We start from the raw sequence: 16,993 nt of genomic DNA, 5'->3' as shown, positions 1-16,993 counted from the left end.
TATATCTAGTTAACTAGTAGCTCTAGCAGTACTCTAGTGACACTCTATTCCTAGACAAGTTAAAGTCTAGACTTAGACTCAGAGACTATTGTGAGTATGTCTAGATCTCTAATACTTAATACTTACTAGATTCTAGATCTAGTTTGTTTATTAGACCTAGATATAGATAGGTGTAAATTGAAGGATCTACTCTTTTACTATTATAGAATTAAAATGACATCTTGATTAGATCTAGACATTCTTGATTATCTAGTTCTAGTATAAAAATCAGTCTAAGTACTCAAAGAGTTAGAAGATCCAGTTAATTAGCTCTATATTTGATAAGATCTACTGACCACTCTGTCAGCCAATAAATATTTATAGATCTATTAGATCTTTTATTTAAAATAGAGTTAACTTTTAACATAGGTGCTACAAAGTTTGATTTATACTAATATAGTAATATAGACTATAGTAGTAGTAGGTAGGCCTATCTATGTGAATATTATATATAAAAAAATGAAATGTTCAAACATACATGTAGATTATAGTAATTAAAGTAAAAGCTTAGAATTTATAGTTTTTATTTAAAGATATATATATATGTGTGTGTGTATATATGTTATTTATGTTGTGAAGATATGACTGCAAACAATTGATCCAGAATTTTGTAATTGACATTGAAGAGAAATATTTAGATGCATTGCTAGATGCATTGCTATTGACGTTGCTAATATATGTCGATAAATCATACAATGAATTAGGATGAATTCTTATGAGGACTCATTCTATACCAAAGATAGAACCTCTAGACCGACATCCAAGCATACTTAGAGCACCATCTGTTCAGATGCCACAATTATTTTTCCAAGAAGTCTTTTGCTTTTTCAAATTTAACCAACTTTGTCAATTACATCAGGCGCTGTAGAGGTCGTTTATAGAGTTTTGCATTGAAACTAATCTTTGAAAATCTCCTTTGTGTATACTGGTATATCTTACCGGAACTAGTAATTGTGAACAAATTACAACGCCTGTGGATTCATTAAGCTGGATGCTAAATATTGTAAAAGAAGCAGATATCATTTCCTTAATATCAGAAGACATGTCAACTAATCTCCTGTAAATAGTGTCATTATTTATGCAAATTACACTAAATTTATTAATAAATTTGGCTCCAATCATATCTTTAGCCACTGACAATAACTGCTTGGTAGTGGTGTGAGGTTTCAGAACTCTGGCGATTCTGACAGCTACCAAACAAGAAGATTCATAGGCTGATATGTTTCAATTATGGTACTTGCCATATGAGTCTAAACCATCTAAACTAAACCACTGTATGTCATAATCGGCAAAGTTCGGATGTTTGTTCGACCTCAATACATATGGCAGAGAGAACTTCATTACAAATGTTGCATCGGGTTTCTGCAAAAACTATACCGCAATATTAACCTTCTTTTGTTACAAGTCCGTGTTCATGAGTTGTTACATAATGAACTTTTTTCCATTGACTATAATATGATGGCGTATTTATTAATTGAATTTTCTTCATGACGTGATTATATCTTCACCAAAGAAATGTTTGATCCCACAATGGTGTTTCGATGCATTGATAGACCGTAAATTTATTTCTTGAAAAATATATTTTGCAACAACAAAGATGTGGTCTGTAACATCGATTTTTGAATGACAATTATAAAAAAAAAAGAAACACAAAGAAGAACAAATAAAAATAACAAACTACTATCAAACAAGGATGTTACATTCACTAAAAGTACCCTCTGTATCGTCTTGCAATATATAGGGTATGTCTATGTTATATGTAGGTCACAGCTGGGACTTCGCAGCCATGGGAAATACTGCATTCCTCACTAATCTTAAAATTCAGACTTGAAGACTAGCCTTATTATTATATTTGTCACCGCCACTTTTTTAAAAATTGAAACTTGACGATCGTTTCTAAATTTATTTGGTAATAATGCTATTTGAGTAATGTCCCATCTCTATAATTTGCAATATAAATCTATATCCACTGTGGTACAAAAATGTTACAACACATAAGAACAAAAAAAACTAGCGATAAAAATTATAAATCCCCCCCCCCCCAAATCCAATTTTCTGATGGTCTTAGGCGACCCTGTGAAATGGTCATTTGACGTCCAAAGGGGTCGCGACCACAGGTTAAGAACCCCTGTTCTAGATCTAGGTTTATAGTTGTAGTTGTTTATAGTTGTACAGCATTCTCAACATTTCTCAGGGGACTTTTTGCTTATACACCGTAATATTATTGTTGACAACGGTAAAAGCATCAGTATGGACTATGGTTGCTCACATTGTTATGATTGTATTTTCTTTCCTTTTTTAGATAGAATCTATGTCGAAAGAAGAACGAGATTAAATGACGTTCTTTTGTTCAACAAATGAAAAGTACCAGTATTAAATATAACTTGATTACTGTACTTTTTGTGTGTAGATTCTTTATGATTTTACATCATTGCATTGATTTCATTGAAATAACAAAACATTAGACTTGATTAGAATTAGATCTAGATCTAGACTAGTTACTAGATTGACTAAGATTGTCTAGATCTAGTATAATAAATAGTCTAAATTTAAATAATAACGTAGACGTAGACCGTAGATATGAGTTATTAAATCACAAAAGTAATTGCTTTTTTTTTTATCAAGACTAGATTTTTTTCTAAATGTTTGATTAAAATGTATTGTACTTTATTAACAGTACAGTCACTGAACTGTAGTACAGTACAATACCGAAAATAATAGGCCTACTATGCCCTGCACCTTGCCGTAAGATGCACTACAGTCCTTATATGCACCTAATATTTTGAATTTAGGCCATATATTATATCATATAATCCATTCTATCATTATCAAAAATGTGTATAAGGCTAGTATACACTGTACATTTTATAAAAAGATCTTTAAAAAGGTAAAAGGACACCTTTTACAAAAAATATTAAAAACTTAAACAGACCTTAATATCATTCAAAGGGCCTATTCAGTGGTCCACTGGTCCAGTTGTAGTGTCTACCCATCAGGCATTTGAACATTTGCCAGAATGCCCATTAAGCCAGTCCATCTTTGCTTTGATAGTACTAATGACCTCTCTTGTAGAAATAGCTATATGAAGAGTGTTGTTAAGAATAGTATAGTTTAAATGAGCGTGTAGTTCGTTTCATGAATCAGCTAAGAAAAACAATTACTTAGCAGAGTTTAAGTCACTGATTAACATGCATGACTAGACTGACACATGAAATTCATAATTAGAAAGACATAATTATCTATTTTTTGAATAAATGTAACCTATATAATTAAATAAGAGGGACACTTGGTTTACTGTGTTCTATTATACAGGAATTGAGGTACCATTTTTAAGAGCCTTGCTGTTTTCTGTATCTAATCTTTTGTATAGTTTAGACTTTATTACTGTCACTTCAATGTATTTTGTGTATGACTAGATATAAATTGTATTTATTTAATCTGCCTTTATACAGTTTGATTGGGAAGCTTCATTTCAGAATGTTAATATTCTACAATCTATCATTAATATAATACTGGAATTGCTTTATCAAGTGTGATCTTCACCGTTTAGAAGTTAATAGAACTAAGCACCTTAACACACTGCAGCTAGTTCTAATTAACCCATTCATAAGTTTTCAATTAACCAGTAATTGTAAGTTGCTTGCTTGACATAGAGCTCTAAAAAGGAAGTAAACATTAAGTAATTTTTTAATTGTATACTTCAAATTAGTTTTTAAAATAGCCCAAGAAAGCTAACTTTAGGTCAAAAAATATTTATTGTCCTCAACTTGTATAATTTTTTTTTCCTGTGGTTGCAAAGCATTGGCAAATATTTCTATTTTCTATTCTATATTTCTAGCCTGTAATGGTTTGATCAGCTAGCCCATAAACATTATAGAAAACTTATGGCTTGAAACTTTGATTTCATCTTAAGAAATTTATGCTACATGAGATCTTACAACTTTGTGTTTTAGGAATTCCTTTGTTAGTTGAAAGGAAAGATGAACAATTAGAATTAATATATCATTAAATTAACTAAAAAATTACAATTATTAAAACGTGTGTGCACACTAGAACAACTCTAAGTACTTTTAGGCAATACATTATTAACATTATTAGGATTTGCTACTTTACAATATGGAATTAGGCCTGTAAAAAAAATGTTAAGATTCATTTTGTTTTGCGTATTAGGTTTTTTATAGTGACAATAACATCATCATAAAAACAAAGACTAGAGTTAGACATGAAATAAAGACAGTTCATTTGTTAGCTTCTTTGGATTCTTTTAACAGAATTTAGGACTTTTTTTTAAAGCTTAGCTCACTTCGTCTGTGTCTGTCTCCCATTTCCTTTTCACGGATCAAGTTGAAATTTTAAACATATATTCCTTGTCAATGACAATACATGAATTAATAAATCCAAATATAAAATATAGAAATGATGATTACATCCTATGCATCATGCATCTAGTCATGCATGTTAACCAATGACTTAAATTCTGACAAGTCATTGGTTTTCTTGGTTGGCTCAGGCAACCCATTCCATGCTCAGTCACCACCATCTTTGTGAATGGTACTATTAGTCACCACCATCTATATGAATGGTGATTTAAGTCACCACCATCTGTGTGAATGGTACTATTAGTCACCACCATCTGTGTGAATGGTACTATTAGTCACCACCATCTATATGAATGGTGATTTAAGTCACCACCATCTGTATGAATGATACTATCAGTCAACAACATCTGTATGAATGGTACTATCAGTCACCACCATCTGTATGGTTCAGTGTTTAATGTATAATTGCTAAGAATGGTACTGTCAGTCACCACCATATGCATGAATGGTGCTATAAGTCACCACCATCTGTTTGAATGGAGTTGTCAGTCACAGCCATCTGCATTATGATACTATTAGTCACCACCATCTGCATGTCACTATCAGTCACCACATTGTCAATGAATGGTACTATCAGTCACCACCATATGCATGAATGGTGCTATAAGTCACCACCATCTGTTTGAATGGAGTTGTCAGTCACCACCATCTGCATTAATGGTACTATCAATCACCACCATCTATATGAATGGTACTATCAGTCACCACCATATGCATGAATGGTGCTATAGGTCACCACCATCTGTTTGAATGGAGTTGTCAGTCACCACCATCTGCATTAATGGTACTATCAGTCACCACCATTTGAATGAATTGTAATATCAGTCACCAACATGTCCATGAATAATACTATATGAATGGTACTATCAGTCACCACCATATGCATGAATGGTGCTATAAGTCACCACCATCTGTTTGAATGGAGTTGTCAGTCACCACCATCTGCATTAATGGTACGATCAGTCACCACCATCTGCATGTCACTATCAGTCACCACATTCTGAATGAATGGTACTATCAGTCACCACCATTTCAATGAATGGTAATATCAGTCACCACCATCTGTATGAATGATACTATCAGTCACCACCATCTGTTTGAATGGTACTATCAGTCACCACCATCTATATGAATGGTACTATCAGTCACCACCATATGCATGAATGGTGCTATAGGTCACCACCATCTGTTTGAATGGAGTTGTCAGTCACCACCATCTGCATTAATGGTACTATCAGTCACCACCATTTGAATGAATGTTAATATCAGTCACCACCATCTGCATGAATAATACTATATGAATGGTACTATCAGTCACCACCATATGCATGAATGGTGCTATAAGTCACCACCATCTGTTTGAATGGAGTTGTCAGTCACCACCATCAGCATTAATGGTACTATCAGTCACCACCATCTGCATGTCACTATCAGTCACCACATTCTGAATGAATGGTACTATCAGTCACCACCATTTGAATGAATGGTAATATCAGTCACCACCATCTGTATGAATGATACTATCAGTCACCACCATCTGTTTGAATGGTACTATCAGTCACCACCATCTATATGAATGGTATTATCAGTCACCACCATATGCATGAATGGTGCTATAGGTCACCACCATCTGTTTGAATGGAGTTGTCAGTCACCACCATCTGCATTAATGGTACTATCAGTCACCACCATTTAAATGAATGGTAATATCAGTCACCACCATCTGCATGAATAATACTATATGAATGGTACTATCAGTCACCACCATATGCATGAATGGTGCTATAAGTCACCACCATCTGTTTGAATGGAGTTGTCAGTCACCACCATCTGCATTAATGGTACTATCAGTCACCACCATCTGCATGTCACTATCAGTCACCACATTCTGAATGAATGGTACTATCAGTCACCACCATTTGAATGAATGGTAATATCAGTCACCACCATCTGTATGAATGATACTATCAGTCACCACCATCTGTTTGAATGGTACTATCAGTCACCACCATCTATATGAATGGTACTATCAGTCACCACCATCTGCATGAATGGTACTATCAGTCACCACCATTTGAATGAATGGTAATATCAGTCACCACCATGTGTATGAATAATACTATATGAATGGTACTATCAGTCACCACCATATGCATGAATGGTGCTATAAGTCACCACCATCTGTTTGAATGGAGTTGTCAGTCACCACCATCTGCATTAATTGTACTATCAGTCACCACCATCTGCATGTCACTATCAGTCACCACATTCTGAATGAATGGTACTATCAGTCACCACCATTTGAATGAATGGTAATATCAGTCACCACCATCTGTATGAATGGTACTATCAGTCACCACCATCTATATGAATGGTACTATCAGTCACCACCATATGCATGAATGGTGCTATAAGTCACCACCATCTGTTTGAATGGAGTTGTCAGTCACCACCATCTGCATTAATGGTACTATCAGTCACCACCATCTGCATGTCACTATCAGTCACCACATTCTGAAAAATCTAAAGTGGAACCCATTCAGGTCTATAATTCAAGTTGTCATTGAACGCTCTTGCATCTAAACAAAAATTATTATCAAAGAATAAGAGTTACACTGACATAAAAATAGAATGCCGACCAATGAGTGGTTCTGTTTTATTCTTGTTAAGATTGATTTCAATCAATTCATATTTTTTTCGCCTTATAACTATTTTGAAAATGTCTTGACCACATAGTCCTTGCGGGCCCCTAAGACCTTGTAAGGTGGCCATAGATTTTTAGCTTATGTTTTTTTACTATAGTTAGCAGGTCAGCTCCAATACTGATGCCCCTTTTAAAGCCCTGTTGGCTATTGGTCATAAGTTTTATTTTAATAAAAAAAACAATATTCACCACTGTAATATTAACCAAAATATGGACCTTGCACATAAACATTGCCACAGGTAACTCTAATGTAGTTGACTTTATTTTGTTGGTCTTTGCATTGCCGGCTCTTTATTTTGGAGGATTCAATATAGTTGGAAAAGTTTTTAAAATTGCAAGAATTCTCACTATGATTTGAGTCTCCCTGCCATTAGCTATGGATGATGTTTGATTATGACTGCTAGATATTTATCATTGTTGTGGTACAACAGATTATTGATTGTTGCATTTTCTCCATTATGTTGCCATCTATTTACTAAGTTGTACGTTTTTCAGAAAAGTGAAGACTGTGTGTGGAAGTTTGCCAGAGGCAAGCTTTGGATTTCTTTCATAGAGCAAGGGACAACACTCTCAATACCTTTTGATATCATTCCAACACCTGTAGCTGTGGTGAGACTATTTCAAGGTCTCAGGAATGTATTTCTTATCAATTGGTAAGTTTGTTTATTACTGTTACTAAAATAGCACTGTTGGTAAATAAAATTTTAATTGAACATGGACACTATGTCAAATAAACATTAAGTGGGTAAAGCATCCACTCACTACATAGAAAATTAACTTTATTTGAATATTTTTTGTATTTTGTCTAAATATTGTTTATAGAAATTAACACCATAATATTTTTTAAGATGAATGTTTGCTGTTGTATATTATATTCACAGACATTGCAATGTTATCTTTTGAATTTATTCCCTAATCAGGTAATCATGCATCACGTGCCCTCAGATATGTACAAAAAATGAAGTTTGAGAAGAAAGAGAAAGGATCGAGATGGTATACTTTGAATTCTACAAATTAAATCCTACTTTACTCAGTTAAAAAATCGAGTTTATGTGTAACTACTATGATTCTACAAATATGTTTTGTTTGTTTGCTATGCACAGATTTACAAGACACTAAAGAAGTTATCTATCAACTATACTCAATGGACGACTTGCAGCCAGACTAGAATTATAGAGTAAGATGTTTTTCTTCTGGCTAAACATGTATGGGTATGTTTGTCTGTCTTTCATTACGTCCATCTAAAAACTAATTGTTTTATAAATGCAAAAGTTTGCCTAAGAAATAAGAATGTATGTATAGAAACCAAAATAATTTGTATTTTATTAAAACAATAATGATAGTAAGATGGGTAAACAAAAGCTACTTAGTTATGTGAGTAAATGTGTGTGAATCAGTGATTATATTACAAAAAAGCATCATTTCAATTTTGGAGAAAATTTGAAGAGATCAATGGCTTGATGCTCAAAGTATTGAGTTGTGTGTTCTCTTCATCACCTATCCCTTAGTCTGTTCAACCATTTTGACACCTAACAAGATCTCTCAAATGTCTTTCTCCATTCCTCTCTGTCCTTTGCTTTGGATAGAATTTCATTCAATGACAGGCCTGTCCATTCTTTGATGTCTTCCCATCGCTTCCTCTGTCTTCCGTTTTCTTCTTTTTCTGGTATTTTTTTCCTGAAGGAAAGTCTTTGCGGGCCTGAAAGACCTGGCCATAAAGTTTGAGTTTACTTTTTTTTTGACAGTGGTTAGCAGGTCATCAGAGAGTCCAACTGCTGTATTAATCCTGTTTCTAATCTCTTCATTCATGATGCAATCTTTGTAAAAACAAGTTAATTAATTAATTCCACTTATCTTATTCATAGTAAACCAGTAACACTGACTAAAAATGCAAAATACCTAGGCGTTATAATAAATGAAAAACTGTCATGGAATCCCCATATTGATGAAACTGTCATAAAATCAAATAAAGCATTAGGGTTTATTAAAAGAAATTTCTATAAATCAAATAAGAACATAAAACTAAAATGTTATTTAACCCTTGTTAGGCTAATATTAGAATATGCATCCTCTGTTTGGGACCCCTCAACTCAAGAAAACATTAAGAAACTGGAGCGGACACAAAATAGAGCAGTGAGATTCATAACAAACGAATATTCACATTTGACTAGAGTAACACCTTTAGTAAAATCACTAAATTTAGAAAGCCTTCGAATAGAAGACTTAGCAATTATACATAAAACACTGAACCATAATCTTCAAATACAAAAACAAAATGTAATAAAATACTCAGAAAGACCCAAAGATAAAGGCACATTCATCGTTCCATATGCTAGGACAAATTTGTACAAATGTTTTTTCTTCCCTAGCACTATTAGAGCATGGAATGGGTTGCCTGATCTAGCTAAGAAAACCATTGACTTGGCAGAATTTAGGTCATTGGTTAATATGTAAATATGCATGACCCGTAGGACGTAATCATCTTCTTTTTTGAAGTAACATCTGTATCATATAAGATAAGATACTGAAGATCTTTCTGTAGCATCTTAGCTCCATTGCTAGGATCCCTTTCTCTAGATCTGCAGTCAGCATCCAATATTCGCATTCATATAATAATAATGTGGCCGTAACAAGGGAGTGCATCAGTCTGATTTTAGTGTCAAGGGCTATGCCTTTGTCTGTCCAGATTGTTTTGAGTTTTGCAAGTGCTGCTGTTGTCTAGGCAATTCTGGCCAGTAGTTCAGGTTTGGTTCCTTCATCTGAGACAAAAACTCCAAGGTAAATACCTTGTTGTTCTCTGTAAAGAAGTTAAAATCATTAAGGCAGTGCCAGAGATGAAGTTATGCAGTTATTCTAGAACTTTGTTACAAAAAAAAATAAGTTCATTAGGCTTTCTTATTGATCACTTAAAATCTTATGACTTTAAGTTATATGCTACTAATCACTATTACAAATGTTAGAGGACATGTTGTCTAATTATGTCTTTCAATTCCGTAGTCAATTATGGTGATGTTAATTAAGCAGCACTTACTTTTTCCTATTAAAATCTCTCTCTTTCATTTAAATTTTTTATACTTCTATGTCTAAAAAATTAAAAACTTTCCTACATTAATTGGGTTAACCTTACTTTGAATGAAAAAAATATATGAAAGTGTTAAAAAATTAATGATAATCACTGTTCATGAACCAGAAGTAAGTCCTAATCATTCTTCATTGTATTACTCAGGGTCTGTTCCATCACATCCAGTCAATAAAGGAATAATATCTATGATGTCAGACAACAATAAAGACCCATTTCTGTAGAAGAAGATCTCACTACCATGAACACTCTAGGGCTAGGGTGAGTTGTCATAAAGACCTAAACAAACATTGCAAGGAGATGCTTAGTGTTAGGGTTGTGTTTTTACATATTAATGATCTCTTGGGGTTAGGCCTAGGCCCCCTGAAAGATGAGTTCACACAATATCAGGATAGCTCTAAACGGTAAACTTAAAAGAATATTAAATGCGATAATTTACAATAATGAGGATTAAATAGCAAAGTCATTTTAAAAAATGTTATACAAGCCATTAACTATGGTTGAGAGTTTGCACTCATGCATAAATCTATTTCAAATTAAGAACCATGCATATGTCAGCATTAAGTGTGTGTTGACGTAGTATTATAATATTACACATAAGACTGGTTACTATTAATGCGAATGTCATGGAATGCTGGTTTAGTGCTTCCTGGAGTCACACATGACAAACATAGATATGACAGACTGACTTAAATCCACTTTGGCAGACAAAATATAAAGTTTATTTGATGACAATAATTATACTCCACTCCTTGATATCACATTCACCAGATCCAGAAAAAAAAACACTTCATGATGAATTTATGTCTAGTATTAGAATGTAGTGAGACAAGGACCTCCGTCTGGTGTAGTGCAATCCAGACCTCCGTCAAAAAGCACCTGGGGGGGGGGAAGGTCCACTATTATTCACTTAGTGAAATGCAAGTGGAAAGGCAGTGGGGTAATTTGTGACTCCCTTGTTTTGTTTTGGAAGTTCCTTTAGAAATAAAGATTATTACGTTCGAGTCCAAACCTCCCACAGGAGTTGGAGGATGGCAGCGGGATGAGTTCAAACTTGTAAGCATCATGATGACAGTCCAGAGCACATACCACACAACCAGGCAGCCCTCTACATATAACTTAGTATAACTTAAGAATACATTTAAGATTGGGTTAGCTTTTTGGAGTCACATATCAAAATTGCATCAACAAATAGCATCCGTAGGTTTTTTGAATATTTTGAAAATGCTGCTAAGGAAAAGATTATTTTGTATTAGCAACTAATTATCACTAGCAGTATTATTTAGGACACCTAAAAACTCCAGGATGGTCTGCCTAGTCGTGTGGTTTGCACGCTGGACTGTCATTCAGATTTATTGATGATCCTGGGTTCAAACCCTACCCGCTCCCATTCCCCATCGTCCTGCAGGAGGTTTGGACTAGGAAGTAATTATCTTCAACTCTGAAAATATTTTACATGTCATTATTTTATTATAATCTTGTTGAATATAATGAATACTTATGACAATGGTAATAATCTGACATCACAGAAATAACAATGGGAATCTTGTAATTGTCTCCAATGACCAAGTAGATTTTTTACTACTACTTCAAAGACTTGAAAATATTTGATAGATTTTGATGAAATGAACATGGGAATCATTGGATTAGGACCAGAGGGATTTTTTTTCAAATAGTGACCTTGATCATTGGGATTGAGCTGAAATTAATTTCTTTTTTTATTTCCCCAGGGACATGATGCCAGTAAAATGAGAAAATAGAGTGGAAGAAAGTCCAAAGTTTGTTTTGCTCCCTATTCAATAGAGAACAAAGTTAACATTAGCGATGGAGATAAAAGGAATCTCTAAAACAATAATTCTTATCAAAATCCAACAATCTCTATTCAAAATATTAATCTAAGCAGTAACATGACAACTAGTAAGTGGCTTCTTTTTTTTTATGTACAATTTAAGAGATATTTCAATAAATGATTTTAATAAAACTCCATTAAGCTTTTTAAAGTAAGTATGGCAGGATCACTATGGAACAACCAGTTAACTCTCACCCTAAGATCAATGTTAGTCAACAGTCACAAAGAGGAGTGGTTCTGCCAATGGGCATCAGGAAACACAGGCAGAGCCATGTACAAAGAAATGACCATTCCAAACTAACTGAACAATATTAACTTCCTCCCCTGCAAAGAGCAATCTACAACCTTCCAACTAAGAACAGGACAAACACCTCTGTTAAATTACCATCTTAACAAGATAAATCCCACTCCCCTACCTCTTTGTAGACACTGCACCCACCCTTATGAAACTGTAAAACACATCCTCTTTGAATGCCCCTTCCTAATCCACCTTAGGCAGACCCTACTACCATTTCAAACCAACACCCTGTATGGCAGTGCTGAACAACTGAAGACAACAAAGCACTATTTTTCCTTGGCACAGTCTGCAAAAGAGCTCTGAGCTCAGCAGCAAAAAGCTGGCTAGAAATAAGAAGTAGTATGTAAGTATCAATAAAAGTTCATTTAAGGAAAATGTACTAATCTGATGTAAGTATATATATAATGTTTTAGTTTGAACCAAAGAGTGAAGCTCACGTGAGGACAGTTTTCAACACTAGAGTTACAGTACTAGTCCTCGGTGGAATCAAGGAGTCATTAAAGAATCATTCTGGAAGATCAAATTAATACAAGCACTGAACAGCAGGTGAATCCTTTGACATCTGATAACTACCATGTCAATAGCAAGTTATTTTTATTAAAGACTTTAGTTATCCAAAACATTGATGCTTCTTTGAACCACTCTCTGGGTAAACAAAACTACATAAATAGTTTATAATTAGACTTAACATTTCTTATGTGTCAAAGTGTTCTATGCATTACATTACTTTTACCTATCTCTTAGTCTATGGGACCGTTGGGGCACCATGCAAGACTCGTCAACCATTTTTCTCCATTCCTCTCTGTCTTTTGCCTTAGTTAGAACCTCTTTCAATGGCAGACCTGTTCATTCTTTTATGTTATCCTCCCATCACTTTCTCTGTCTGCCTCTTCTTTTTTTTCCTGGTACTGTTCCCTGAAGGAAGGTCTTTGTGAGCCCCGAAGATCTTGTAATATAGCCATAGATTTTAAGCTTGCGTTTTCTTACAATAGTTAGCAGGTCATCATGGGGTCCAATCACTGCAGTAACCCTGTCTTTAGTCTCTTGGTTTGTGATGTGGTCTCTGAATGTAATACCTAGGATTCTTCTGTTGTAATACCTAGAATTCTTGTGTAGAATTTCAATTCCATTGCTAGGATCCTCCTCTCTAGCTTTGCAGTCAGCGTCCAAGACTCACAAGCATATAAAAATGTGGCCATGACCAGAGAGCGCATCAGTCTGATTTTGGTGCTGAGGGCTAAGCCATTGTCTTTCCATATTATTTTAAGTTTTGAAAGGGCTGCTGTGGACTGTGATATTCAGGCCAGTAGTTCAGGTTTCGTTCCCTCATCTGAGACATTTGAAGTGGGCCAAAATGCTCTTTTGAATTTAATAAAGACAAGCTACAGGTTTAATTATTGTTAACTGCATTTGTCGACTGGTTGTCAGTAAAACCAAGACTTGGTAGAATTTAAGATTCTATATATATTGTTACATGGTGCAGCTTTAGTGAAATCCAGCTAGTCTGTAGAACTGGCATGTCAAACATTGTCCACATATTTTTGTAATTACTTTTCGAAGTTGGTATATTTCTCTTCTTATAGGATTTCTAGAGCTAGATATATTCAGTAGTGTCCAAACTAGTTTAGCATGAATTCCCTTATCACTAAGACTTTAAACACATTATATTTTATTTGTCAGCTGAATACCTTCATTATCTCATTAACAATTGTTCTGATCAAGATGCAGACCAAGTTCTCTAAATTAGATCAGCTTATAGACTAATGAAATAATCTCCTATGAGTTACAGGCAAAACTTAAAGTCTACATCAAATTTTTTTTCTTTTGGATAATATTACAGACAGGAATGGAAAATATGGCCAACAGATCATGTGTGGTGCCCCAATGGTCCAACAACTGAGGGATAGGTGAATGTGATAATACATAATAGGTTAGCTAAAACTTACAGGTTAATTCAGGAAATTAAGTTAACTTTCTAATTATTATTTTTTTTGTACTAAATCTTTTTTTCAAGTGCTAATTTGATTAAACTATATAAAAAAATAGCTTTCAGTTCCAGTATCTACACTAATCTTTTTTGTCTAGGTCATTAATTGTAAATGTTTTTCAGATAATGATGCAGAGATTTTCCTGGTGATCAAGAATTAGGAGCTGCACACAGTTTAATGAAACCATATTTTAGGAACAGATAGAAAACAAAGAACTGCAGCAAAGATGGCCTGTTTTTATTCTTCTTCATGGCAAGTAGATTTTTAAAGCATTATGATATAGTTCCCCTTTTAGACCTTGTGGTCCATAGGGCAGATGATATAAAGTCATCTGTTCCTTTGGCCTACGATTATGGTATAGCTATTTTAAATAGATCTTTCTATCTTTGAATGAATGCATAATAACAAAAAATAGGCAACATAAGAAATTAGATAAAAATTACCTAACCAAAAAACTTATTTAAGCATGCTAATTAAAAATGTTGTCATTAGCTTTTTTTTTTATTATCCTTTTTTTTTTTAAATAAGTTTTCCAAGATTACATTTGAATACAGCTTCATTCTAATCACTAAGGATAAAGGACTTGACTAAAACTTTTTGACTCCCAGCAGAGCATAGAGCTGCCGCATCAGTGCTTCACATTCTGAATCTGTTCTGGGCTATTCCCCTTGCTTGGGTCCATTTCCATCCTTCCAACTTTCCTTCTTGGTCTGCCGGTTTAATCCATGTTTGCATGGGTCTCCTAGACTTTCTCTTCCTCTCTGGGTTCCAGTCCAGTCTTGCAATGTTGTCTGCTGTTCTTCCCATTGTGTGCCCAATGCATCCCCATGTGCATCATTTGATTTCTTGTTCTATCTGTTTACTTTTTTGTTTCTCATAGGCTGTAGTTTGATATTTTGGCTTAATGAATAAGGTTTATACCGTAATAATTTCAGTATTCTTCTCAAAAGGTTGGCTGATTGTTAAAGGGCTTGGTTTCTGAATCTAAGGGTCTTGGGTTCGAAGATTAGGATGGAGTTTCTAGAATGATCCTGAGCCCTAATACGTACCTGACATTTGTTGTTGAAAGTAAAGGTGGCAGGTCATTATGCTTTGCACATGACACTCTTGCTAGTCAATGTTAACTGAATATGTTACTGGCTATAAATCAGTCTTTTACTATTTTAACAAATTTTAGGTGCTGTTAATTGGTTCAGTTATCTATGCATTTAAACTAGAAAACAGGGTCAGGTTAAAATAACTATGTACATTTACTTTCTATTGCAGATAATCCCAAACTAACTTATTTTATCATCAATGTACCAGCTGTCAGCCAGGTGCTCCTGTGTATATGAAGACAGCTCCAAGTTAGCCACCCTTCCAAATCAGTCAATATTCTTGGACCCATTATGTGTACTCCTCAAAAGTTTTATATAAAATAATTTGTTTTTAAAACAAAGCTAGACATTAAATTCAGTTGTGATTGATTTCAGCCCACTGATACAAGGGACATAGTTGCAAGTATAGCAGCAAAACAAACCCTCAATAAACAATAACTATACTTTTAGACTTAGATCCTCTCCCTCTGGCGCATTGGGTAGCAAGCTGCCTCCAAAAAGATCTGTCATTGGCAGAAGCCTCTTCCCTCATACTTATAGAAATATAAAAATATGCTGACTTCTAGAAAAGAGAAAAATGGAAAGACAAACTAAACTTTGTCAATGTATTTAAAAAAAACAATGTTGAACCAGCTAATAGTTGTCATGTCATCAGCCAGCCACCTTGGCATCAGTACCAAGATTGACTGCTATCCAAAAAACTGCCAAACCAAATGTTAGGCACTATCATCTTTGTCTTGTAGATGGCATTCAAAGAGGATGCAGTTTAAAGTTTCATAAGGGTAGCTGACTAAACATTAATGGGGAAGTGGACTCAAGATATGGATACCATCATTTATATTACATTGAACTTCTGCATTATCCTTTTTATATTTTGCATTTTAAAATATAATTTTGTATTTGTATTATTTTATCATTATTTTTTTTTTAGATCAAAGGAATGTACATGCTGCTTCCAGATCAGTGTTCTTAGTTCCGCTAATGATCTACTATTGCACAATAAATAAGCAAAGTCCTGAAAAGCCTGCAGAATCTGGGAGCACACTTTAGTTAATAAGCAGGGTGTCATATGGCCTGCACAATGATCAACAGTTAGCAGTAAAGACATCCTTCAATGAAGCAGCCCTATTTACGCCAAGATAACAATGTCTTTTTTAGTACTGTATTGTATATTATTTTACACCTTAATTTTTAGTCTTAACTATTGGTCACTGTAAAAAAAAACTAAGTAAAATATTTTTAGAGCTATAGCGAGTATAATTTGTTTTTTTTTAAATCCAATGTAGATAGTTTTTTTTTTAATGGGATTGTTCATGTAAATATTTTTCACAGAGTTAAAGTAAAGGCATTTTCTGCATGGATAATAAAGGTGTTATTATTAATAGTAGTAATAGTATTATGAAATAAAAACTAAAGAATTATGTTAAGACATATTTTATATGGAAGCTCTTTAATAGCATTCAACAAATTACATAATTTACTAGTAGGAATACTATAAGTGTGCAGTATATTTGCTACACTGTAGCAAATAAAGGCCTACCATTATCTCTAATATTAAAA

The 16,993-nt window shown here is 34.0% G+C and overlaps 1 long non-coding RNA gene across 8 annotated transcripts; it reads left to right on the top strand.

Annotated features, from left to right (window-relative positions):
* Positions 1-8,042: 8,042 nt before the first annotated feature.
* Positions 8,043-16,683, top strand: LOC129926469 (uncharacterized). 8 transcript variants are annotated; one of them, XR_008778143.1, is made up of 7 exons: positions 8,043-8,115; positions 8,226-8,333; positions 9,809-9,900; positions 10,349-10,462; positions 11,932-12,118; positions 12,762-12,894; positions 14,189-14,344. It is a non-coding gene; the product is annotated as an uncharacterized LOC129926469 (long non-coding RNA). The 8 variants fall into 8 exon arrangements; XR_008778144.1 differs by having other exon boundaries at positions 8,226-8,299; positions 14,189-14,343; XR_008778142.1 differs by lacking the exon at positions 9,809-9,900 and having other exon boundaries at positions 14,189-14,340.
* The last annotated feature ends 310 nt before the right edge of the window (positions 16,684-16,993 follow it).

Source organism: Biomphalaria glabrata, chromosome 5, assembly GCF_947242115.1.
Source record: "Biomphalaria glabrata chromosome 5, xgBioGlab47.1, whole genome shotgun sequence".
NCBI classification, from domain to species: domain Eukaryota; kingdom Metazoa; phylum Mollusca; class Gastropoda; family Planorbidae; genus Biomphalaria; species Biomphalaria glabrata.
This window is presented reverse-complemented; position numbering and strand designations above follow the sequence as displayed.